We start from the raw sequence: 26,774 nt of genomic DNA, 5'->3' as shown, positions 1-26,774 counted from the left end.
CATCCGAGGAGGTAGGGACCGAGGTAGTGGCATAGTGCCGCCAGAGGGAAGGGACACCTGGGGATACCAACACTACCGGGCAGAACTCTGGAGCACAGCAAGCAGAACTGACTCTGTGCGTGAACAGACAGGGTGCCTGAGGGGGATCCCTACAACTCCCAAGTGGTCTCAGAACCAACTCAACCTCCGCCTCCTCCTCCGCCTCAGCCATGGCCACAGCACAGCCGGCCTGGAGCAGCGCCCCAGACTCACACCGCCTGCTTCCACACCCTGGGAACTTTCTTCCCAAAGTGGCCACCTCCCCGCCTCCTGTGTGGGCTCTCCCACTCCCAGGCTGCCGTGCGCGCACTACTATGGCTCCACAGAGCACCTGGGGGCCAGGGCTCACGGCCGGAAGCCCGCCGAGGCCTTGCAGGAAGGCTCCTTGCAGGAGCACCCCTGTGGGAACCCGAGGAACAAGACCCAGGAGCCCGCCACACCGCCCCCCTCAGAATTCACTCCCAGTTGCGGGTCTCTTCTGCTTCCTCCACCCGCACGTCTGTGCTGCAGAAGATGGCCTTCTATGAGCGCTTCCGCCAGGAGCTCTCCGACAACCTGGACACCATCTACGACGTGAGCTTCATCCCCGATTGTGTCCTTCGACCCGTGTTGGAGAAGTGCCCACCTCCTGAGCTGCGTCACATAGAGTCCTGCAATCCGGGGCTGGCTGAAAAGACAGATCATTTATGGAAACTTCATTGTCACAGAGACTTCAAAGACCAAAAGCCAGAGGAGCACGAGTCCTGGCGGGAGATGTACCTGGGGTTGCAGAATGCCCAAGCACAGCGACTCCAAGTTCTGACGACCAGGGTCCGATCGGCGGGGGCAAATGGGCCCCCAGGCCACCAGACCAAGCTGATCCCCTTCAGCACTGCGTCCTCCAGGAGGCAGGAGGAGAACTTTGGATTTGGAGGACCAGGAAGAACGGGAGGAGGACAAGGAGGAGGACGAGGAGGAGTGGGAGGAGCAGAAGGAGAAGCAGGAGGAGGAACAGGAGGAGCAAGAGGAAGAGGAGGAGCAGGAGGAGGAGGAAAAGGAGAAGGGACTGGAGAAGGAAGAGGAGGAGGATCAAGAGCAGGAGAAAGAACTGGAGAAGGAGGAGCAGGAGGAGCAAGAAGAAGAGCAGGAGAATGAAAAGGAGGCAGACAAGAAAGAGGAGGAAGAAGAGAAATACAAAGAGCAGGAGAAGGAAGGGGAGCAGGAAGAATATCAAGAAGACTGGTAGGAGGAGAAGGAAATGGAGGAGAGGGGAGAGGAACAGGAGAGAGAAGAGGATGAGGAGGAGGAAGAGCAGGAGAAGGAGGAGGAGGAGCAGGAGGAGGAAGCAGAGCAGCGGCATCAGCAGCAGCAGTGGCGGGAGCGGCGGCAGCAGCAGTGGTGGTCACAGTCTCAGCAACACGCAGGCTCCAAGGATCAGAGCACCCCACAGGGGAGGGGATCAGCCCCTCCGGCCATGGCAGTGGGAGCAGGGCACTCTGCGTTCCTCCTGTCAGGCCGTCCAATCCCGGTGCGGGTCCCCATCCTGCCAGGCCTCCTCTGAGGGCAGCACTCAACACCCGGAAACCCACAGCCCAGAAAATCGCCCCTCTGATGGCCAAAGTCCATTTGCGATTACAAGAAAATCCTCTCCAGAAGGTAAACTACAGGCCTGGCTTGGCCCGGGAGTTGCCCGAGGAACTCCAGCACTGGCAAGAAATCCAATGGGAACAGACACGATGGGGTTGGGGTGTGGGTATGAGTGGCGGTGGGGACTGCTGGGCTACTCTCAAGGAGCTGGAAGGGATGCTGTGGGCCAGACAGACGCACCGTCCACACTGAAATCACAGTGACAGAGCCATTAGGGCAGAGAAAGGTCCTCCTGCCCCGTGCCTTCATGGGCATGGATCCGCACGTGCTCCTTCGTCTGTGGACAGCCCCAAGGAGACAGGGTCCCCTAAAGGTGCACTCCGACACCCCTTCCAAAGCCCCTTCGTGTATTTGGATCATGGGAAGATATTTTGGCTTTTTTCTACCACGTCCTTACCGACCGAACCATCCCACTTTCTTTGAACAAATGGTAGGGGCGGTCACCTCACCAGCCTCTCAACATGACAACTGCCAACACATCCTCCCCCAATCAACACAGGCCCCCTTCATCCTCTCAGGAGCACTTTCTTGTCATTAAATCTAAGCCTCGTGACTTTTCTTCCAACCCTACAAGGAGGGCAAAGGACACTTGGCTCAATACGCTGGCAAGAAAAGGGGAGAGTCGATGGAGAAAAGTTCCCCAGGCTGGGCCCGGAGACTCACTCACACCTTTCATGCCACAACACTGGAAGGCTGGAGCAGGAGGACTGCCAGTCATTCGAGCCCAGCCCCAACCATTTAGTGGGTGACGGAGAAGCCGTCCCCAAATGAAAACATTTTGCAAAATGCCCTCGGGGAGAGAGCTCATTTCAAAAGTCTCTGCCTACTGGCCCAGCAACAGTGGACTCAAAAGCGCTAGCAAGAGAGCGAGAAAGAGAGAAACAAAGAAACCCAGGCAGCCTGCCTGCCAGCCAGACAGACAGACACACGGACAGAGTGGGGGGAAGAGCACGGTTCGAGATTTCTTTGATCACTACCATAGGGTAAATGAAGACTGACCTGCGAGATCTCCCCAAGTAGGTGGGAGGACAGGCCGGGTGCATTGTGGGAAACCAGGTCGGAGCAACCTCCTTTCATCTGAACCCTTGAGACCAATTGGCAAAATCTTGGGCTCTTCGGTTTCCAGACCCAGGAGACCAAATGCCCACCTTATCCTTCATCCACCCATCCAGCAGCCCTTTCGGCCACAAAACCAACCATCCACTTATCCATCCACTTATCCACACACCCATCCCCCCGTCCACCCATCCCTCCATCCATCCAGCCAGCCAGCCATTCATACATCCACACATCCACCTGGCCAGTTTTGTTTTTGTGTTTCTTTTCTTTTCTTTTTGTGGTCCATTGAAGATGATTCTCTGTGATGCTTATGCAAGAGACGTGTGTTTAGAGACATAGGAGAAAGAGGAAGCCAAACATTACCCTCGTGAATCTCAGCTTTTTCCTTGAAGAGGAGTGCCTCTGTCCAGGTCTCAAGGCTCCTGCACACAGTGCAATCGGTGCAGCTACCTTGATGCAACTCTGGCTGCCCCTTGTTATTTCCGTGTGATGCGATTTGATGCCCGTGCATGTGTGGGTGGTGCCTGAAACGTCAGCTCCCCAGAAGTGTGTGCAACAGGGCAGTATGGAGGCCAGAGCTGATTGGCCTGTGGGTATGTTCGGGCTCCTGTTGGCTCACAAAATTAGCCCGTAGCCGGTGTTTTGGAGAGGGGTTCCAGGCGGGGAGGGCCGGGAGGGCACAGTGAGAGGAGAGGAGAGGAGACCTCGAGAGATCTTGCAGCCAGGAACAACCCTCCGCAAGGCTTCTATCATCAGTAAGTGCACATCCACAGCACTCCCGCCGCACGTGTGATTCCAGGCCTAGGCATCACATGCTCCCCGAGGACCCTCAGCCTACTTCCCAGTCATCAGTGAGCCGCGAGGATATGCAGTCTGTCCTCCCACTGCCTGTGCACCCCCCCAACCACCACCACCCCAGCATGCCTACAGGACCCCGCTCGGGCTAGCTCAGTGACCCAGGGATGCCAGGCGGAAGTTGTTGCAGGCAGCCAGCCAGAGAGCGAGCAAGTGGGCTCTGCAGGGTAGCGAGGCCTGGATGGAGGTAGATGGCCAGAGCTGGGGTGATGGAGGAGCTCGTGGCATGAGCAGTGCACAAGCTGCGAGGCTGCCTGCTGGCCAACAGCGACCCAGACAGTCTTGCCAGGTATTTGCGGAAAATCTGCGCCCTACGTGTGAGCGCCAAAGTGCTGGTGCAGACCCGCGTCCGAAAGACAGTCAAGCAACTGCGCCAACACACGCTGGTCAGCACCTTGTCCAGTGCCTTGGTGGCCCTCTTTAAAAGCTTGGCTCTTTGCCAGCGAATGCTGGTGCCTGGACCCCAGGACTTACAGGGTATAGTACCTCCATTCTCTACAACAGGTATAGAATACCGTTCACTCCCAGATATGAGCTACTCAGCCCCTGCTAAGCTGTACGCTATGCCATCCATTCCAGCCTGGGGTACTGTCTTCATCAAGGCTTTTCAAAGTGAAGGACTGACTCCAGCCTGGAAGAAATCCAACACAGTCATCCTCATTACACCCTCAGCTCTCAAGGTTGATGCAATCTCGACATGGGTTCACCGTTCACGTGTCAGTTGGGTGAAACTGTGGACCGATGAGCTGGTACCCAATTCTTTAAAGCTAAGCCTAGTCCCATCATGATTGTGACATTTGTCCTTATTGTCTTTGTGCTGATGAGACTGATCTCTGGGGAAATAAAATGAGCAGAGTTGCACTGTTTTCTCCTCACATCCTTTAGCTCAGGAGAAATTCTAAGTAATGTCACTTTTGGTACCTTCCACCCCTGGCGTCCTCTCAGGTTGCCTGAGCTTGATCTCTGTAAATTAGAAGAAATTGGGGAAGCTACTACTATCACTTCCCAAACCTGGGAGGCCAGGACTTTTATAGGTGTACAGGGTTCAGTCTACTTGGACAGCAGTGTTGTTGGTCCCCAACTGGTGTCTACTGCCCTAACTGGTGCTGTGTAAAGATTGCCTTCTATAGTGTGGGCCCAAATGTCACTAATGATATCATAGTTCCAAAACATGGAAGCCAAGTCACAGTTCTGATACAAAGGCCTTGGGACTCTAAATGTGGCACAGGATGGAATTTGGGATTCTGCTTCTGTATCCCTTGAGGACTAATACCTGATGCAGGGGAAATCATTACCTTTCAAACCTGGTTGCTAATCCAAGCACCGAGACAGCCAATAGGACCCTTAATGAAGGTAAAGGACCCCTTACTTGAGCCTCACCCTATTATCCCTCTTTTGAAGCATCTGCTCTTAGCTACCAATAAAGCAGATCCTTCACATGGACTGTCTTCCTCCATTTTCTCCATGCTGGGAGCCATCCACACTATGTTAAACCTGACTCAACCAAACCTGGCTCAGGACTGTTGGCTCTGACTAAAAGCAAAACATCCTTGTTATGAGGGTGTGGAGGTTTGGGGCTCAATAAAAGCCTCAAGAACTGCCTCAGCATGCACTTCCGCAAAGCCCTCCTTGACAATTGGTGAAGATTATGGAAATGCAACCTGTCTAGTCACTTCTTATGATATGAGTAACTCTACTTTCCATGATGTGTGTAGCCAAACCATGACTCTGGAGACCTTGAAGGCTTACTTTTCCCATAACAGCACTTGGCTAGCTTGTAACTCAGGACTCACTAGGTGTGTCAGAATTCCTGAGGGAGATACTAGACCTGAAGTCTTGTGCATCCTGATGTGAGTTCTTCCTCAAGTTTATGTGTACAGAGGACCACAGGGATTGGATTTCATAGCATCCCTAGAACTACCATACAGTCAGAAGTGAGCAACCCCTTAGTCATTCCAATTTTATTGGGATTATTGGTAGTTGGCTCAGCAGCACTTGGAACTGCTGCATTGCGTAGAGGAGAACTTGGACTCTCAGCTTTGGCAGAACAGGTAGACATTGACCTAGGAAGCCTGCAATATGCCATTGAGACTCTTCACTCCCAAGTAGAGTCACTAGCTGAGATGTTTCTCCAGAATCAAAGGAGACTTGGTATAGTGCTCTTGTCACAAGGAGGATTATGTGCTGCTCTACAGGAGCCATGTTGTTTCTATGCCAGGTCTGGTGTAATCCATGACACCCTTCAAAAGGTCAAGGAAAATCAAGATAGATATCAGAAGAAAAAGGAAAGTAAAAACTCATGGTTCCAATTGGAGCCCTTGGGTAGCTACCCTTATCACTGGACTGGGTGGTCCTCTCATCCTACTTTTTCTTGGGCTCTTGATTGGCCCTTGTGTTCTTAATTGGATAATCACTTTGTAAACTTTGTAGCCTTTGTTTAACTGATGTATATGAGATCCTACTACAATCCCTTGTATAAACTCCTATCCAATTAAAAGGGTCTCATTGAGTCAATGCTTTGACATTATGCTTAGAGGAGTTAGGAATGTGATAGCCAACCTGAGTTCATTTTATGCCTCAGTGCCATTTTGTACCTGTGCTTGAACAAAGTGCTTGTGCTTGAACAAAGCACCCAAAACCCCCACAACATGCTTGGCAGTAAACGTGCTGCAGTTGCAGGATGTTTTGTAGCTCACCTAATATGTGAAACTTCCTTATACCACCCCCAACTAACCTGGCATGGTTCTGCTTCTGTAAGATTCTCCTTGCTGTCCCCTGAGCCCTCCCCAACTGAAAGCATAATTTAGTAGGAGAAATCAAAATGCTTCCCATTGCTGAGGAAACTTCTGGGCACTAGTGCCTCCTCCACCGCCAGCTATAATAAATGGGCTGGAATCTGGCACAGAGTGTTGTGCATCTCTATTATTTGAACTAGCTCATCCATAATAGGATTAAGGATGTGTGATTACTAAATCACTCCACTGATTGGTTTGGCACCACCATGATCCCACTTGCCTAGGTAGAATATAAAAGGGATAAGAAGTTGCTGTTAAGGTCTCTGGTTGCTTTTGCTATCTTCTCTTGCCATGAGTGGTTGATTCTCAGTGATATGTACACACTCATGTTTATAGCAGCATGGCTTGTAAAAGCTAAATTTGGAAACTGTATAGTTGCCCATTAAAGGATGAATGAATATAGATGGTGTTATTTTTATCTACAGTGGAGTATTACTCTCCCATAGAGAAGGATAAACATGAGACATTTTTTCGGTCAATGCATCCACATTGAGATCATACTTTTAAGGGCAATATGTCAGACACATATGTTTAAATATCCCATTGTTTCTCTTGTGTGAGAATCTAAATGTAAATAAGGCAAAAACAGATATTGGAAAGTAGGAGGGAGGAAGGGAAAAGGAAAAATGAGATAAGAAGGAAAAATGCAAATAAAGCTTCTGTAAATTGAGAGTAGATTAGGGATTGAAGGGTGGGGAGGGAAATAGGAAAAATGAATTAAGATAAATTATATATAGTTAAAATTCCCTATGGATGAAAATAATCAACTGACAAATATGTACTAATAAAAAAATTTTTAAAAATGAGAAAATTGTATAATCTAAAAGAAGGAATACAAAGAAACTACTATAGGTCACTCTTATTGTAATTGTCTACAACAATGAGGAAGAGAAGGAAGTGGACAAAGATGTTTTCTGGAACCCTGCATCTAATTATTTTCTGAAAGGCTTTTAAAGAGTGAGATAATTAAAAGAGTAGAATGAACATATATCCCCTTTTATCATTTCCAGCTCATGATTAATGTACTTCAAATCTGAGATTGTGCTTTCTACCAATCTCTTCATCATTTAGCTTTCACTTTTCTTTTCTTTGTAGCTGAACTTTGGCTCTTTTGATCCTATGCTCAGTGACAATGGCCAGTTTCCCACTCTCTATCAGACGGCTCCCAAAGACATATCTCTAGCCCTTGGCATGGTCTCATTGATGCTTCATTTTAGCTGGACATGGGTGGGACTGATAATTGCAGAGGGTCAGAAAGATCTTCAGTTTCTCTCAGACTTGTGGAAAGAGATGAACAGGAACAGAATCTGTGTAGTATTTGTGAAAATGATCTCAATCAGTGCCATACTACACTCATCTAATAGACCAACATATGACTTATGGACCACACAAAGAAACATTACCAGAAAATGGTGTTATCATATACTTTGATACTAATAGTGTAAGTGCTGGAGGATTTTACACTGGACAGTATTTAGTGATGTGGAGAGTCTTGGTCACAAACTCACAATGGCATTCTGTAACCTTTGGGGAAAATTTCATAATTGACTCTTTCCACTCATTTTTTCAAACCAATATGAGGAGATTTCTGGTTTCAAAATTTTATCCAGACAGCTATCCCTTCAAAATACCCAGAAGATATTTACCTCATTGTATTTTGGTCCATGTAATTTTACTTCACTTTATCTAATTTTGTTTGTACATTGAAGAACTTCCCATCCAATGTTTCTTTCACACGTTTGCCTGTGCCGTTTTTATCCAGCCATGTGTGACAAGAGTTACAATATCTACAATACTGTGTATGCCTTGGCCCATGCCCTCCATGAGATGTTTCTTCAACAAGTTCAGATGCAATGAAGAAAGATTGGAGAATTGAAGGGATTATCCCCTTGGCAGGTAATGGCTCTTGCATTAGATGACAGGTACTGCCGCAGTGTGTTTAACTTGTGAGGTTCCACAGGTGTGCAAATGACACAGTGTAGAATATTTTATCCAAAGAACAACAGACTATATATCATTTTCATTGCATCAGTTTCATATGTCAAATTTATAGCAATCTGAGCACAAATGGTTATTTAGAATAAGGAGACACTAGCATGGGGGAAATTAGACATGAATCATGATAAGTACTGTGCACCTAATGTTTTCAACTAAACAAATCTGAAATTTTCCCATGAAGATTTAATAGACTATAGGTAACATATTCCTTACATACTAGGTAAATGTATGTATGTACTTATTAAACAATAATAGCATTATATTGTATATATTATTTGAATTAGTATTGAGAATATTGTTTTTCATGTTTATCTTCTGGAAACAATAAGACCGAAAATGGATGTGGAAGGCTTTCACTGTACAGCTAAATTGTTTTTTGTTTTTAAATAATATTTAGTTGGGCTTTGTTGTAGCATTTTTCATGGATATTTCTGGGATATTGTGATATTTGACTTTTTCACAGCCTTTCATTCTTTCTACTTCACTGGAGCATGTGCAAAATAATCATTGAAAATCAGAGACTAAACACAATCAAGGACCTTCCCTGGTGGACTTCTGATCATTAACTATGGGCCCAAGATATTTACAGAGGTGTGCATCTCTTGTAGTTGCACCACTTTCTGAAGGAACTTCAATTTAGTAATCCTGCTGAAGACCAATTCAACATGGATGAGCAAAGGAAACAGGGCACAGAGTATGATATTCTCAACTTTTGGAATCTTCCAGAGGGTCTCAGACTTACAACAAAAGTAGGACTTTCCCCCACATGTTCCACGTAGTCAGCAATTGTCTTCAAACAAGGATGTGATAGAGTGCAGCACAGGAATTACAGGGTAGTTTGGATGAAATGATAATGCATTTCACTACTCATAAACAGTGAAATTATGCTGTGAGTGTTTAGTCTTTTCCTTAGCTTAGGAAATGTTCACTCGCAGAGATTCAAAAGTTGCAATTCAGTTTCAAATTATTCTCATTAATTAGTTTTGATGAATGGAAAAGGGTTTAAGTTCTTTAACCATATTTTCAAAAAAATTACATATTCATATCATTTAGTAAATATGGGATTTATGCCTATTTAATTTACTCTATTCCTCTATATTTGAAGTATTAGGTAAAAATCCAGTAAGTTACTGACACATATCTGATTCCCTTCAGACCACCATTCTGTGCGCAGTGACTCCTCATTCTGTCATCTTGGATTCAGGAAATACCCTCAGGAAGGACAGGCTGCTTGTTGTTTCCATTGAACTTCTTGCCCAGAGAATGAGATCTCCAACCAGACAATTAAGTACATTCCCTTCCAGAGAAAATCTCCATTTATCACTTTACACTGCCTTCTCCCTAGAAAATGGAAAATAAGTGAAGAGCTTGCCAAAATATAATTCCTCCTTCCTTTAGTATCTGATTTAATGATTGTACACAATACAATATCCCTTGTCAAAAATTCACTCTCTATTCACAGCAGAATGACCCAATGTAAATATAGAATATTAGATATAGAAGATAGGACTGCTGTTAGTGACCATGAAAAGAGAGATTTCTTAAAAATACTAAGGGACCATGAGAAATAGATCCAGCAGCTGCAAGATGATACAGAGAAGGATAACATAAGCCTGATAAGAGTACATGAAAAAGCAGGAGAAACTACAAATGACATTTAAAATATCTCACAGAAGTAATGGCAGAAAACTTCAAAAGCAGAGGAAAAGAATTTGACATACAGATATGTGATGCACATATGACTCCAACTAGCCATGATCAGAAAAATCTACACATAGACATATAATAGTCAAGCTCCCAGAAAACGAACAGAAGAGCAAAATCCTACAGGCAGTTAGAAAAAAGAAACAAACCACCTACAAAGGAAAGCCCAACAGAATCACAGCAAACTTTTCAACACAAACCTTTAAGTCAAGGAGAGCCAGGTGTGAAGTATTTGAATCCCTAAAAGAAAGTAACCTCCAACTTAGGTTGCTGTATCCTGGAAAATTAACTTTCAAGTTAATGGGGAAATTAGATACTTCCATGACAAAGAATATCTGAGAAACTTCATGAATCTCAAACCAGCACTCCCAACAATTCTAAGCAATATCCTGGAAAAAGACAATGAGGGTCACAATTCCATAAGATCCAACAGAGTGAAGCCATCAGGCAAGGCAAGAAATTAAAGGGAAAAATTAAAATTAAAGTGGAAAATAAAAAATAAAAGTCAACAACAGGAAAATATTATGACAAGGATAAGTCAAGACATATCAGTTATAACCATCAATGTTTATGGTCTCAATTCAGCAATCAAAAGAAATAGACTGGCAGAATGGATTAAGAAGCAAAATCCAACAATATGCTGTATACAAGGGACATGCTTAATTGAAAAAGAAATTCATAGACTGAAAGTAAAAGCATGGAAAACAGTTCTCCATGTGACAGGAACCAAGGATAAAAGCAGGGGTAGCAATCTTATTTGCAGACAAAGTGGATTTCAAACCAAAACTAATTAAGAGAGACAAAGAAGGTCTCTACATCCTTGTAAAGGGAACAATCAAAAAGGAAGAGATAACAATCCTAAATATATATGCACAAAATACTAGTGCACCCAACTATATAAAACAAATATTAATGGACATGAAAGACCAAACAAGAACTAATAAAATTGTAGTGGGGGACCTCAATACTCCACTGTCACAAACAGAGAGATTATCTAGGCAGAAAATTAAAAACAAAATAATAGAGCTGAACCAAACTTTTGAACAAATGGATTTAATTGATGTTTACAGAGTATTTCACACCACAAAATCAGAATACACTTTCTATTCAGCTGCACACAGGCCATTCTCCAAAATAGACCACATTCAAGCTCAGAGAACATGTTTAAGTAAATACAAAGTAATTGAAATTATCCCCTGTATATTATTAGACCATAGTGCAATTAAACTAGAGATCAATAGCATAAGAAACTGAAGAACTTCAGAAACATATGGAAATTGAATAACACTCTCCTGAACAACCAATGTGTCACAGAGGAAATTAAACAAGAAATTACACAGTTGCTACAATTAAATGTTAATGCCAATACAATATACAGGAACATTTGGGACACAATGAAAGTAATTCTACTAGAGAAATTCATAGCACTGAATGCCCATGCTAAGAAAACAGAGTGAGCTCAAATAAACAATGGAATGCTGAACATCAAGCTCATAGAAAAATAAGACCAAGACAAACCCAAAGCTCATACAAGGGAGGAAGTTATAAAGATCCAAGCAGGGACACCTTACCAAGGTTCCCGGTAGCACGGAACACACACCCAATCAGCCCACTGCAGACAGGCAGGTCTTTGCATGCCCTACCGAGGTCCTGAGTCACGTGGAAGACACTGAATCACCTCTCTGCAGACAGGCAGGTCTGCCCACACACTACTGAAGTCCCCATTCATGTGGAACACATGCCAAATCAGCCTACTGCAGACAGGCAGGTCTGCCATGCCCTATCTAGGTCCTGAGTCACACAGAACATGCCGAATCAGCCCACAGCAGACTGGCAGGTCTATGCATACCCTACCGAGATCTCGAGTCACTTGGAAGACACCAAATCACCCCACTGTGGACAGGCAGGTCTGATTACATGCTACCGAGGTCCCCAGTCACGTGGAACACACGGGGAATCAGCCCGCTGCAGACAGACAGGTCTGTGCAGGCCCTACTGGGCCCTGAAACACACAGAAGACACCGAATCACCCCACTGAAGACAGGAAGGCACCTGATTCCACACTACAAAGACACAGATGACATCCGACCACCAGACCAAGGTACTGAGTCATTCTGTTCCCAGACCAGAGGTAGGGGCTTCTGAGCCTTCGTCCCACTGCTCCTGGTCCAGAGGAAGGGGCTTCCTGGTAACCATCACTCACACTACTCCCAGCCCAGAGGAAAGGGCTTTGGGTCCACCTTCTGTCCAGGTGCTCCTGGCCTAGAGGAAGGGGCTTCTGGGCCACCATCACTCCCATGGCTCCCAGCCCAGAGGGAGGGTCTTCTGAGCCACCATCCCACTGCCCCTAGTCCAGAGGAAGGGGTTTCCCGACCACCATCCCTCTCGCTGCTCCCAGCCCACAGGAAAGGGCTTTTGGGTCAGCATCCCTACCGTTGCTCCCGGCCCCTGTCCCACCTCTGCCAGCTCAGAGGAGGTAATCCGTTCAGGTGCTAACAGCCCCCATCCCCAGTGGAAATGAGAAAACATGTAAATAAGTCTCAAAACCAGACTTCCAGATCACCTAGAGCAACCACAAAGGAAAATGAAATGGAACACTCTGATACTCAACCACCTGGACCCACTGAACTGGAAACAAAAGGGGATCTGGAAAAAATGAAATCAAAAATAATTTCTCAGATAACAGGAGAAATTGTGCCCCTAGTGCAAGACATGATTAATAAATCTAGAGAGGAGCTCAGGAACATGATGGAATCCCAACATAAGAAACAAACGGAATCCTTAAAACAGATGCAAATAGATTCCCAGGACATGAAAAACTCCACTGAAAGTCTACACAGCAGAATGAGCCAATATGAGGACAGAATTTCAGATATAGAAGATAAGATTGCAATTAGTGACCAGGAAAAGAAAAATTGCTTCAAAATTATAAGGGAACATGAGAAATCAATCCAGCAGCTGCTAGATGATGCAAAAAAGAATAACATAAGACTGATTGGGCTCAATGAAGAAACAGGAGAGAGTGGAGATAACATAAAAAATCTCTTCACAGAAATAATGGCAGAAAACTTCCCAAGCAGGGGAAAAGTGCTTGACATACAGATAAGTGAGGCATATAGGACTCCAAATAGTTTTGATCAGAAAAAATCTACACATAGCCATATAATTGTTAAGATTCCAGAAACACAACAGAAGAACAAAGTTCTCCAAGCAGTCAGAGAAAAGAAACAAATCACATACAAAGGAAAGCCCATCAGAATCACAGCAGACTTCTCAACACAAACCATCAAGGCAAGAAGAGCTTGGAGTGACATATTCCAAGCCCTAAAAGAAAACAGCCTCCAACCCAGATTGATGTACTCTGCAAAACTATCTTTCAAAATGGATGGAGAAATAAGATACTTTCATGACAAAGAGCACCTTAGGAACTTCGTGAATACCAAACCAGCACTCCAAAGAATTTTACACAATATCCTAGCAACAGACATTGAGGATCACAACCCCAGGAAGCAAAGCAGAAGGAACCCATCTGGCATGACAAGAAATTAAATGTAATCGGGGAGAACCCAACAAAAAGAAAAAGTCATGGCAATGACAAGTCAATATGTTTCAGTTATAACCATCAATGTTAATGGTCTCAATTCACCAATCAAAAGAAATAGACTGGCAGAATGGGTCAAGAAGCAAAATCCAACAATATGCTGCATACAAGAAACACACTTAATTCAAAAGGAAACTCATGGACTGAAAGTTAAAGGGTGGAAAACAATACTGCATGTGGCAGGAACCCAACAAAAGGCAGGAGTAGCTATCCTCTTGGCAGATCAAGTAGATTTCAAACCAACACTGATTAAGAGAGATGAAGAAGGACACTACATCCTTGTAAAGGGAAGAATCCAAGAGGAAGAGATGACAATCATAAATATCTATGCACCAAACACTAGTGCACCCAACTATATAAAACCAATAGTAACGGACATAAAAAGTCATATATCCACTAATACAATTGTAGTGGGGGACCTGAACACCCCACTGTCACAAATAGATACATCAACTAGACTAAAAATAAGTAATGAAATACTAGAACTCAATCAAACTCTTGAACAAATGAACTTAACAGATGTTTACAGAGTCTTCCACCCCACAAAATCAGAATACACATTCTTCTCAGCTGCACATGGGTCATTCTCAAAAATAGACCACATATTCACACATAGAACATGTTTAAGTAAGTGCAAAGGAATTGAAGTTATGCCCTATATATTATCAGACCATAGTGCGATGAAATTGGAGATCCATAGCAAAAGAAACTCAAAAAATTTCATAAACACATGGAAATTGAACAACACACTTCTGAATAACCAATGGGCCACAGAGGAAATTAAAAAAGAAATCAGACATTCCCTTCAATTAAATGACAATGACAATACAACATATCGGAATCTATGGGGCACAATGAAAGCAGTGTTACGAGGGAAATTCATAGCAGTGAATACGCATATTGGAAAACAGAATGAGCCCAATTAAACAACCTGATGCTGAACCTCAAGCTTCTAGAAAAAGAAGAGCAGGACAACCCCAAAGCCTATACTAGGGAGGAAATTATAAAGATCAGAGGAGAAATCAATGCAATGGAAACTAAGAGAATGATACAAAAACTCAATGAAGCCAACAGTTGGTTCTTCGAAAGAATCAACAAAATTGACAAACCTTTAGCCTATCTTGTCAGAAAAAGGAAACAAAAGGCCCAAATCCATGCAATTAGGAATAAAAAGGGTGAAATTACAACAGACCCAGCAGAAGTCCAGATGATCATCAATACCTACTTCCAGAACCTATAAGCGAATAAGATGGACAACACAGAAGAATTGGACAGATTCCTAGATACATATGAATTGCCAAAGTTGAAGAAGACCTAAAAATTCTGAACAACCCAATATCAACCAATGAAATTGAAAATGTAATTAAACACTTATCAACTAAGAAAAGCCCGGGCCCTGATGGCTTCACTGCTGAATTCTACAAGACATTTAGAGAGGAACTGCTGCCACTACTGTCTAAACTCTTCAATGAAATTGAAAGGGAAGCAATATTCCCAAATTCATTCCTGGAAACAAGCATCACCTTGATCGCCAAAGCAGAGAAACACCCAACTGAAAAAGAGAACTATAGGCCAATCTCACTAATGAACATAGATGCAAAAATCCTTAATAAGATACTGGCAAACAGAATGCAGAAGATCATCAAGAAGATCATACACCCTGATCAAGTGGGATTCATCCCAGGGATGCAGGGATGGTTCAATATACGCAAATCAATCAATGTAATACACTATCAATAGAGACAAGGACAAAAACCATATGATTATCTCCATAGATGCAGAAAAAGCATTTGTCAAAATCCAACATGCATTTCTGATAAAAACCCTACACAAAATTTGAATAGATGGTCTCTACCTCAAACTGATAGAAGCCATCTATGAAAAACCAACAGCCAATATCATACTAAATGGTCAAAAACTGAAATCCTTCACACGAAAATCAGGAACAAGACAAGGATGTCCACTATCACCACTCTTGTTCAATATAGTTTTTGGAACATTAGCCACTGCAATTAGACAAGAGAAAGAAATAAAAGGAATAAAGATAGGTAATGAAGAAGTCAAATTGTCATTATTTGCAGATGACATGATACTCTATATAGAACACCCCAAGAACTCCACCAAAAGTCTTCCTAGACTTAATAACTAAATTCAGTCAAGTAGCTGGTTACAAGATCAACACACAAAAATCAATAGCTTTCCTCTACACCAATGACAGACTCACTGAGAGAGAAATAGGGCAAATAATTCCTTTCACAATAGCATCCAAAAAATGAAATACCCAGGAGTCATCCTAACGAAAGAAATCAAAGACCTCTTCTCTGAAAACTATGGCCATACTTCCAAAACTGTTATATAGATTTAATGCAATTCCAATTGAGATCCCAGCAGCATACTTCATAGACCTTGAGAAAACAATCCAAAAATTCATTTGGAGCAAGAAGAGACCCAGAATATCAAAAGCAATTCTAGGTAACAGAGACATGGCAGGAGGTATCACAATCCCCAACCTGCAACTCTACTACAGAGCTACTGTGATAAAAACAGCATGGTACTGGCAAAGAAACAGACTTGAGGACCAGTGGAACAGATTAGAAGATGCAGAAACAACGCCAGACACACTCGGCCATCTCATCTTTGACAAAGGAGCCAAACACCCTCACTGGAGGAAAGATAGCCTCTTTAATAAATGGTGCTGGAAAAATTGGGCTTCAACTTGCCAAAGATTAAAACCAGACCTATATCTCTCACCATGCACTAAACTAAAGTCAAAATGGATTAAAGATCTAAATATTAAAATAGAGACTCTGAACCAGTTGGAACAGAGGTTAGGTAGAACCCTTGAAGACATCAGTGTAGGAAAAGATTTTATGAACAAAACCTCAGTTGCCCGTGAACTAGCAAAAACAATCAATAAATGGGATCTCTTCTTATAAAAAAGCTTCTGCACAGCAAGAGAAACCACCAGCAGTGCGAACAGACAATCCACAATGTGGGAAAATATCTTCACCTGTTCTTCCTCAGACAAAGGTCTACTATCTTGAATCTATAAAGAAATTTAAAAGATCAGACCTCCCAAATTTAAAGATCCAATCCATAAACGGGCATCTGAAAGGAACAGACATTTCTCAGACAAAGAATTAGAAATAGCAAATAAATACATGAAAAAATGTTCAACATCACTGGTCATTCGAGAGATGCAAATGAAAACAACACTGAGATTCCACTTCACTCCAGAAAGAATGGCTGCTATCATGAAATCAACCAATAACAAATGCTGGCATGGCTGTGGGGAAAGAGGAACTCTGCTCCACTGCTGGTGGGAGTGTAGACTGGTGCAAGCACTGTGGAAATCAGTATGCGGATACCTCAAAGCACTAGGACTGGAAGTCCCATTTGACCCCGCTATTCCACTGCTGGGGATCTTCCCCAAAGAATTAAAAGAATCATACCACAGTGATATATGTGCACACATGTTTATAGCAGCACAGTTTGTAATAGCGAAAACTTGGAGACAGCCCAAATGCCTATCAACTGGAGACTGCATAAAGAGAATGTGGGTTTTTTTTTTTTATAAAATGGAGTAGTACTCAACCATAAAAAATGAGAAATTACAGACATTTATAGCTAAGTGGATGCACATTGAGGTGATACTCTTAAGTGAAATCAATAGGACACACATGTAAAAATATGGAATAGTTTCTCTGGTATGAGAAACTGAAAGTGTAAATAAGCACTAAAATGTATAATAGGTAATGTGAAATAGGAAGAAAAGGGGCAAAGGGGAAGGAAGTGGGAGGGCTAGGGGATAGGATAGAAGGGAATAGGATTAATATGAGAAAATGGAAAAATAGGAACAAAATCTTTGTAAATAGGGAGGAATGGAGGGGTTGAAGGGAGGGCTGGGCAAGGGTGAAAAATAAGAACCAAGAGAGACTATGTAAACATGCCAATTTCCAATGATGAATGCCATTATATTGTATACCTAAAATGTACCAATGATTAGAATGAATAATCAAAAATGTAAAATAGGAAGAAAAGGTCCAAAGGGGTAGGGGTAGTGGGAGGGGCAGGGGAAAGGGAAGAAGGGAAAGGAAAAATGATGAGAAATGGGAAAAATGGAAATAAAGTCTTTGTAAGTAGGGAAGGGTGGAAGGCATGAAGGGAAGGCTAGGAATGGGAAAAAATAAGAACCAAGATGCATTATGTAAAGGTACAATTTCCAATGAGAAATGTAATTGTGTTGTATACCTACAATGTACCAATAAAAGAATTTTATTTAAAAAAAAAGAATCAGAGCAGAAACCATTGCAATGGAGACTGAGAATGATAGAAAAAGAAATCAATGAATCAAAGAGTTGGTTATTCAAAGGAATGAATAAAATTGACAAACCCTTAATGAAACATCAGAAAAAGGAAAGAAAAAGGCTCAAATCCATGCAATTAGGAACGAAAAGTGTGAGATCACAACACATTCAGTAGAAATCCAGAGGATCATCAATATCTGCTTTGAGAACCTGTACTCCAATAAAATTGAAAACACAGAAGAAATGGACAGATTCCTCGATACATATCAATTATGAAAGCTGAACAAAGAAGATATAAAAATTCTAAACACTCCAATTTCAATCAGTGAAAATGAATAATGTATAAATTTACCAACAAAGAAAATCCCAGGTCCTGATGGCTTTACTTCTGAATTCTACAAGAAATTTAGGGAAAAGCTAATGCCACTATTTCTCAAACTCTTTAATGAAATTGAAAGGGAACCAATACCCCCAAATTCGTTCCTGGAAGGAACCAATACTTTGATTAGGAAAGCAGAGAAAGACCCACACAGAAAAAGAGAACTACAGGCCAATCTCCCTAATGAACATAGATGTAAGAATCCTCAATCACATACTGGCAAGCAAAATACAGAAGATTATCAAGAAGATCATACACCCTGACCAATTTGGATTCATCCCAGGGATGTAAAGATGGTTCAACATATGTAAATCAATTAATGTAATATACTATATTAATAGAGCCAAGGACAAAACCATATGATCATCTCAATATGCAGAAAAAGGATTCAACATAATCCAACACCCATTCATTATAAAAACACTACAAAAAAATTGGAATAAATGGTCTTTATCTCAATCTAATAAAGGCTATCTATGAAAAATCAACAGTGAACATCATACTAAGTGGTTAAAAACCGAAAGCTTTCTTGATAAAATCTGTAACAAGATAAGGATATCCACTGACTCCTGTTCAATATAGTTTTGGAAACATTATCCCCAGAATTAGACAAGAGAAAGAAATAAAAGGAATAAAGATAGGAAAGGAAGAAATCACACTGTCTTATTTGCTGATGACATGATACTCTACAGAGAAGAACCAAAAAACTCTGATAAAACCTTCTACACTTAATTGGAAGATGCAAAAGAGTACCTAGACACAAGGTCAACACTCAAAAATCAATAGCCTTCTTGTACACAAATAATAGACTCACTGAGAAATTGGGGAAACAATTCCTTTCACAATAGCATCCAAAAAACTGAAATATCTAGGAATCAGTCTAACGAAGTGAGTAAAAAACCTCTATCTTGAAAACCACAGCACTCTGAAAAGAGATTGAAGAGGATATCAGAAAATGGAAAGATATTCCTTGCTCCTGGGTGGGAAAAATCAATATAGTAAAACTGGCCATACTTCTAAAATTGCTGTATAGATTCAATGCAATCACGATTTAAATCCCAAAAGTATTTTTCACAGAACTAGAGAAAATAATCCAAAAATTCATTTGGAACCAGAAGAGACCTAGAATAACAAAAGCAACTCTAGGTAACAGAGACATGGCTGGGGGTATCACAATACCCAATTTTAAACTATACCACAAAGCCACTGTGATAAAAACAGCATGGTACTGTTAAAGAAATACACCTGGAGATCATTGGAATAGAATAGAAGATGCAGAAACAATTCCAAACATACTCAGCCATCTCATCTATGATAAAGGAGCCAACCACCCTCACTGGAGGGAAGATAGCCTCTTTAATAAATGGTGCTAGAAAAACTGGATTTCAACCTGCAACAGATTAAAACTAGAACTATATCTTTCCCCACGCACTAAACTAAAATCAAAATGGATCAAAGATCTAAATATTAAAACAAGAACACTAAATTTGCTGGAAGATGGTTTAGGCAGAACTCGACAACATTGGCATAAGAAAACACTTCATGAACAAAATTTCAGTAGCACGGGAACTATCACAGAGAATCAATAACTGGGATCTCATCTTATTAAAAAGCTTCTTCACTGCAAGAGAAACCACCAAAAAAGCTAAGAGACAGCCCATAATGTGGGTAATTTTTTTACTAGCTGAACCTTAGACAAAGGACTACTATCTAGAATATAAAAAGAACTTTAAAAAATCAGACCTCCTAAATTTGAAGACCCAATTAAAAAATGGGCTTCTGAAATGAACAGACATTTCTCAGAAAAAAGAAGTAAAAGGAGGACATAAACATATGAAAAAATGTTCAACATCACTGGTCCTTCGAGAAATGCAGATGAAAACAATACTGAGATTCCACCTCACCCCAGAAAGAATGGCTGGTATCAAGAAATCAACCAATAACAAATGCTGGTGGTGTTGTCGGGAGAATGGAACCTTTCTTCATTGCTGGTGGGAGTGCAGAATGGTGAAACCACTGTGGTGATGAATATGGAGATACTCAAATAACTAGGATTAGAGGTCCTATTTGACCCAGCTGTTTCCCTGCTGGGTATCTTCCCAAAATAATTATACCACAGTGATATATGTGCATCCATATTCACAGCAGCACAGTTTGTAATAGTTAAAACTTGGAAATAGCCCAATTGCCCATCACCTGGAGACTGGATAAAGAAAATGTGTTTTATTTTATAAAAGGGAGTACTATTCAGCCATAAAGAATGAGAAACTAGAGACATTTATAGCTAAATGGAACACATTGAGGCAATACTCTTAAGTGAAATAAATAGGACACACATGTGTAAATACAGAATAGTTTCCCTGGTGTGAGAAATTTAAGGTGTAAATGAGAATCAAAATGTATAATAGACAGTATGAAACAGGGAGGAAAGGTCTAAAGGGGAGGAGGGAGCATGAGGAGTAGGGGAAAGGAGAAAATATGAGAAAAGGAAAAAATGGAAACCAAGTCTTTGTGAAAAAGAGAGGAGTGGAAGGGTTGAAGAGAGGGCAGAGAAATGAGGAAAATATAAGAATCAACATATATCATGTAAAGTTACACATTTCTAATGATGAATGTCATCACATTATATACCTAAAATGTACTAATAAACTTAATGAAAAAAACACACTCACTGACCCTTGAACATTTCTTGATTCATTTTTCTGGAATCATCAAAAGCACTAATTTCACAATACCTCATTCCTGAATAATTTAGCTTTGTAAATTCCATCTTATTCATAGATTTCAATACACATAGTTCAGCAGTAATGAGTGAGTATATATCAGTCATAATATATCAGTATAATGATATGACTGAGGTTCAGTAAGTGATGCTATATATATAATATTTTGGAACAGCACTTTATTTAGCTTTTCTTTGAGGCAAGGTCTCTCAATGTAGTACAGGTTGCCCTTGAACTCACTGTATAGCCTAAGCTGTCCTAAAGCTCACCGAGATCCTCCTGTCTCAGTCTCCTGAGTGCTGTGATTATAGGCATGTGACACCATGCCCAATAAGAACAATGTTTTAAACTTCACTGAAGAAGTAATATTAACATTATATCTGATGAATGAGAAGTACGTAAAAATTCTTATGAAGTTCAACAGAAGTGTCAAAATGGCACATTCCCACATATAATACTCAAAGGAACTAAGCTTCAATGTTCAATGTTATGAAAATACTCAATGTGGGAGGGTACTTGAGACATGAAATAGAGAATGTACAGAAAGTCAATACTGAAGATGTTCTGTTTCATCATTACCCCTTTGTAAATACTTGCATTTATCATATGAAATCATGACAGGTTGGAATCATATCTCTGCTTAGCCTTTTCCATATTTTTGATCACTGATATATGATTCAATTTCACCTCACTGTATGATATCAATATTTTTAATATGTGCCAAAATTAATATTTTCTTGTACCTTATAGTTAATTTGCATACTATATATACAAAATATATATATTTGTATAATATATATTTTTACACTTATTTGGTATATAGTAGTTTCATTGTATGTACCACATGAAGATTTAAAAAGTGCACCAAGCAATAATTATTTTGTTTTAATAAATAACATTCTCAAAATGATTTCTAGAAAAGAAATTAGGAGAAATTACAAACAATTGAAACTGAAAATACCATTCATTAAGTCTGTTAAAGCTAAAATTATCTGATGAGACATATATATGTATGTATTTTATGAGTGTGTTTATGCAAAGCTAAGCTGAAGTTCTGCATCTGAAATATTCAACACCAACAAGAAATCAAAAGAAAAAGGAAACAATGAAATTGGAAGATAGGAAATAAAAGGGAAATAGAAGAACATAAATGTCATAAAAATTAAAGTTGATTTTGGCAACAAAATATAAGTGATAGCTCTTATAAAATTGACCACAAAGAGATCAATTGCAAAACCAAATATACAAACTCTGAAAATAGACACATCTGAAAATAATACAAAACATTTTATAAGAAAATATAAATAGCTCCACATCAATGTAGTTGGAAATCTTTGTAAACTTCATGAATTTACACATAAATACTGATCAAATTTTTTCAAAATAACACATCTACTAAAAAGTTGAATCCATATGCCATTTTTTTCTCACAATTTTTATGTTGATTCAGAGTTTAACTGGTGAACTTTACAAATATTCAAGAGAGTGCCATTGCTAAATTACTCAAACTCCTTCAGATAAACAGGGAAGGGGGAAATCAATGCATTTTATGAGCAAGCTTGAACTGTGCTACTCATGCATGACAACAGAAAATCAAACATCACAAGCAACTTTTCTCTTTTTTGTTTGGTTTTTTGTTGGTTTGTTTCAGACAGGGTCATGCCATGTAGTTCAGACTGGTCATGAATTCACTATGTCACCCAGGCTGTCCTGGAATTTGCAAGGATCCTCCTACCTCCTCCTAATTGGTGAAATTACAGGTGTGCATGCCCACACCCAGCTTGCAACTTTCTTTCTTCCATCAAAATCACATTTCCTGTTCCTATTTGTGCTATAGTTTAAGGAGGCTACATGAAGGCCAAATTTTGCTTACTTCATGTAATTCAGGGCACTAGATTCTAGAAAAAAACATTAAAAATGTCAATAAATGAAGTAATAGATAAAGAAATTGAAGCTTAGCTACAATTTATAAACAAATGACAACAAATTATATTAAATAAGAAATAGGAGGAAACTTTGTTAATGCCACAAAAAATGTTTACAGAATCCTTCAATGTTAAAAACAAACATGAGGCAGGAGTTCTTAATTTTACATCTATCTCATGGTATGGTAGAGATGCTAGCCAATTCAATAAGGTCAGGAAAAGAAATAAAAGCAGCATATATTGGGAAGGAAAAAAAATAGCAGTGTTAATCTGGAATGATAATGGTGTACAAGGATAAAGTCCAGGTAAATTAATTATCAATGAAACCAATTGGTGATTGAATATCAGGAAATGTTCAAACAACACTTTGTTCACCTCATTCATAATTCAGAACCTGAATTTTAAAAGACATTATATCATAACTATGCAATATTTAGAAATAAATTGTCAAATTTTCAAAAGTTTCTAACAACACATATATAACAGGAAATTATTACAAACAATTAACCTGAAATGAGTTGATAAAGATTTCTGAATCAAAAGGGTCAATAATAATATGATAATACTTTACACTGTTGTACTGATCCCATTCAATCACAATGAAAATCCCACTATGTTTTGTGGTAAAAGCTGCAAAAACTCACAAAACTTACTGTACCTCATAGAGTGTTATGGCACATATTTATTTTCCTGAAAATTAAAAAATACAGCTCATGGAGGTTTCCCAGTGAGTGCTCCCTCATTGAATGAATACATATCTTATTGCTTCCACGTTTTTAGTTTGAGCAGGTAAATTTTTAAAGGCTTGAGAGAATGGAAAAATTTTCTCAAGAACATGCCACAAAAATAAAAAGAATCAATATTAGTACCGTTTACTGCACTGTAATGAAGAAAATCAGTATTGATTTGGAATTTTGGGGTCTATAACAACACAAGAGGATGAGTATGACTCAACTATTCCAGTGTGCTACTTTGGGTGGAGGGTATGAAAAAAGGGAATTACTAAACCTACACTGAGAAAAATTTGCATTTTTTGCTAGATAAAAAGTGTGAAGTGTCCAGTTTATCAGTATGCCAACACTCAGTGAAATCACTGCCTGTAATAATCTGCTGACTTTTCTGGCTCATGAAGACCCCTTGCAGAAGGCTCTGTCTGACTGGCACTGCCCTGTGTCTCACTATTCTCACAGCCGCTGTTCTTGGGCTCGTTTTGAAGCACTGAGACACTCCCATCACTAGGCCAGCAATTGGGCTCTCAGTTACAACCTGCTCCTTTCCTCACCTTCTGTTTTCTCTGCTCCTTACTCTTCATTGGCCACCCCAACACAGTAACCTGCATTCTCCAGTAGAGCACATTTGGATCTGTGTGTACTGTGGCTGTTTCCACTGTCTTGGCCAAAACCATTACTGTGGTGCTAGCCTTTATGGTCACTTCTCCAGGCAGAAGGATGAGGCAGTTGCTGGTATTAGGAACACCTAACTACATCATCCTAATATGCTCCATCATCCAACTCACTCACTGTAAAGTATGGATGGCAACAAATCCACCCTTTATTGCCATGAGTGCACATTCTGAACATGGCCACATCATGTGTAATGAGGGCTCACTTCCTTCTACTGTGTCCTGGGATGCCTGGGCTCCCTGGCCCTGGTGAGGTTCACTGTGGCTTTCCTGGCCAGGAACCTTCATGACATATTCAATGAAGCCAAGTTCCTGACCTTCAGCCTGCTGGTGTTCTGCAATGCATGGGTCACCTTCCTTTGTACCTCGGCACCAGGGCGAAGGTCATGGTGGCCATGGAATTCTTCTCCAGTTTGGCCTCTAGTGCAGGGCTGCTGGGCTGCATCTTTACCCCTAAGTCCTACAGTATTTTCTTAAGACCAGTGAGAAATTCTCTGCATGGGTTCAGAGATGAATTACAATCTGACAGAACCTTTTTAAGATAAAAAAAATGTGTTTTTCTCAAAATATGCAATGAGGCTGGAGCAAAATCTGTACTATTATTTTCAGTTACAAATTACATTACAGCATGGAATTTACTTCCATTACCGAGGGTCTCATTTCTTTCAAAGAGTCACTAACAATTGTTAACAATAACTTTTACTTTTTCTTTTTTTTTTGGTACTGGGGATCGAACTCAGGTCCTTGTGCTTGCACAGCAGGTGGCAAAACCACTGAGCTAAATCCCCAGCCAGCCTTTTCTTTTTGAATCATAGTCTGAAATATTTTTGTTCCTCTCATAAAATCATTAATAAACCCTTATATTTTTGCTTGTTTCATTCTGTTACACTTTTATCTTGTGCAGCACTTGACCTCCTTGATCATTTTTGCTCAATGTTAATATGGTAACTTTTGTCTGTAGGTCAGCATATTTGTGAATTCCTTGATGCATTTCATTAAATTTTTCCACTTCAACAATTACCATACCTTAACTATGCTGTTTATATTTTATTTTGATAAATGGTTTTGTATTCCCTAGCTCACCCATGCCTGAAAATTCTTCTGAAGCTAGTTTTGCAGAAATTCTCTTTCTTGTTGTCTGTAGAATCCTAGGATTGTCTGATCACATGTGATAACAAATAGTCTTGAATTTAAAATGGCACTGAATTGAATTTATGCATTAAATTGAATTTATGTGTTAAATGTAGAGATGATTAGTGTTCTGTCAGTTAAATATTTCTACTTATCTTGTTTAAACATTCTTTTTCAATGTAAAATATGTCCATATGTCTGTTTTGTATTTACTACATATACACATAAATATCATGTGGAATATTTTTCTTCTATTTATTCTTGCATAATTTTAGGATTTGTTGATAATGTAAACATAGTTTATCTATAAAATATATACTAAATATTTTGTAAGGAAAGAGGTACTTGTTGAATCAGATGGCCAAATTTTTTTATCTCTATAATTGTCCTTGTTGAATCTCTTGGATTTGTAGTCCATATGATATGGTAATCATATATTTTTCTTCTTTATTCTATTGATGTGGTTTTTTTCTGTTTTTCTTTACATTACTAATATGGTACTTTATTTCAAAAATGACCAAAGACTTCTTTCTATTACCTATAGTTTCAGTGAACAATCCAAGGTTTTTACATCAATTATTATGTTTATTATTTTTGTCTATAATTTAGAACATATAAAAATGAGTTTGTAGATTTCTAAATTACTCTTAATTTGTAACCAATATGTGGTGAAACTAATTGTTTGAATTAAATTCATAATTTTGTCAGTACTTATAAAGATTAGAAATTCAATTAATAATACATAGTACTTATCAGGAAAAATTATTTTTTCATGATGTACTGAACTTTTCTAAGATTATTTTGAATAAATTTAAATTTAGAATGTTTGCAACTATTTTAAATGAATTAGTAGATGTTATTTCTTTGTAGTGCCATCCTTGCTGGATTTTTAAGTTTATAAATGCAATAAAATATATTTCATAAGTTGAACATTTTTTCATATGTTATTTTCTGTTTCTACTTCTTTGCCTAAGTGAAGAGAGGAACTAAATGGAGACATGGACTGGGGGACAGAAGGATAGGTAGATGCGTGGAAGAGTGTTAAAGGCAAAATAATGGGAGGAGTACAAGGAAAAAAATGAATGGAAGGTGGAGGGAAGGCAAGCACATGAAATAAACAGAGAAGTGGAGAACTTTTAAATTTTTGTATAGGTTTTAAAGCTTTTAATTATTTTCAATCTAAACTTTAATACAGTTGACATTTAAAAATATTTAAAACTGGCCTATTTG

At 40.1% G+C, this 26,774-nt stretch overlaps 1 pseudogene; it reads left to right on the top strand.

Moving 5' to 3' along the window:
* Nucleotides 1-3,223: 3,223 nt before the first annotated feature.
* Nucleotides 3,224-24,958, top strand: LOC101708815 (vomeronasal type-2 receptor 116-like; annotated as a pseudogene).
* The last annotated feature ends 1,816 nt before the right edge of the window (nucleotides 24,959-26,774 follow it).

Source organism: Heterocephalus glaber, unplaced genomic scaffold (assembly GCF_053883595.1).
Source record: "Heterocephalus glaber isolate CG9 unplaced genomic scaffold, H.glaber_assembly_v1.0 deba00001244, whole genome shotgun sequence".
Taxonomy (NCBI): Eukaryota; Metazoa; Chordata; class Mammalia; order Rodentia; family Bathyergidae; genus Heterocephalus; species Heterocephalus glaber.
Note: the sequence above shows the minus strand (reverse complement) of the source record. Positions and strands in the feature narration are given on the sequence as shown.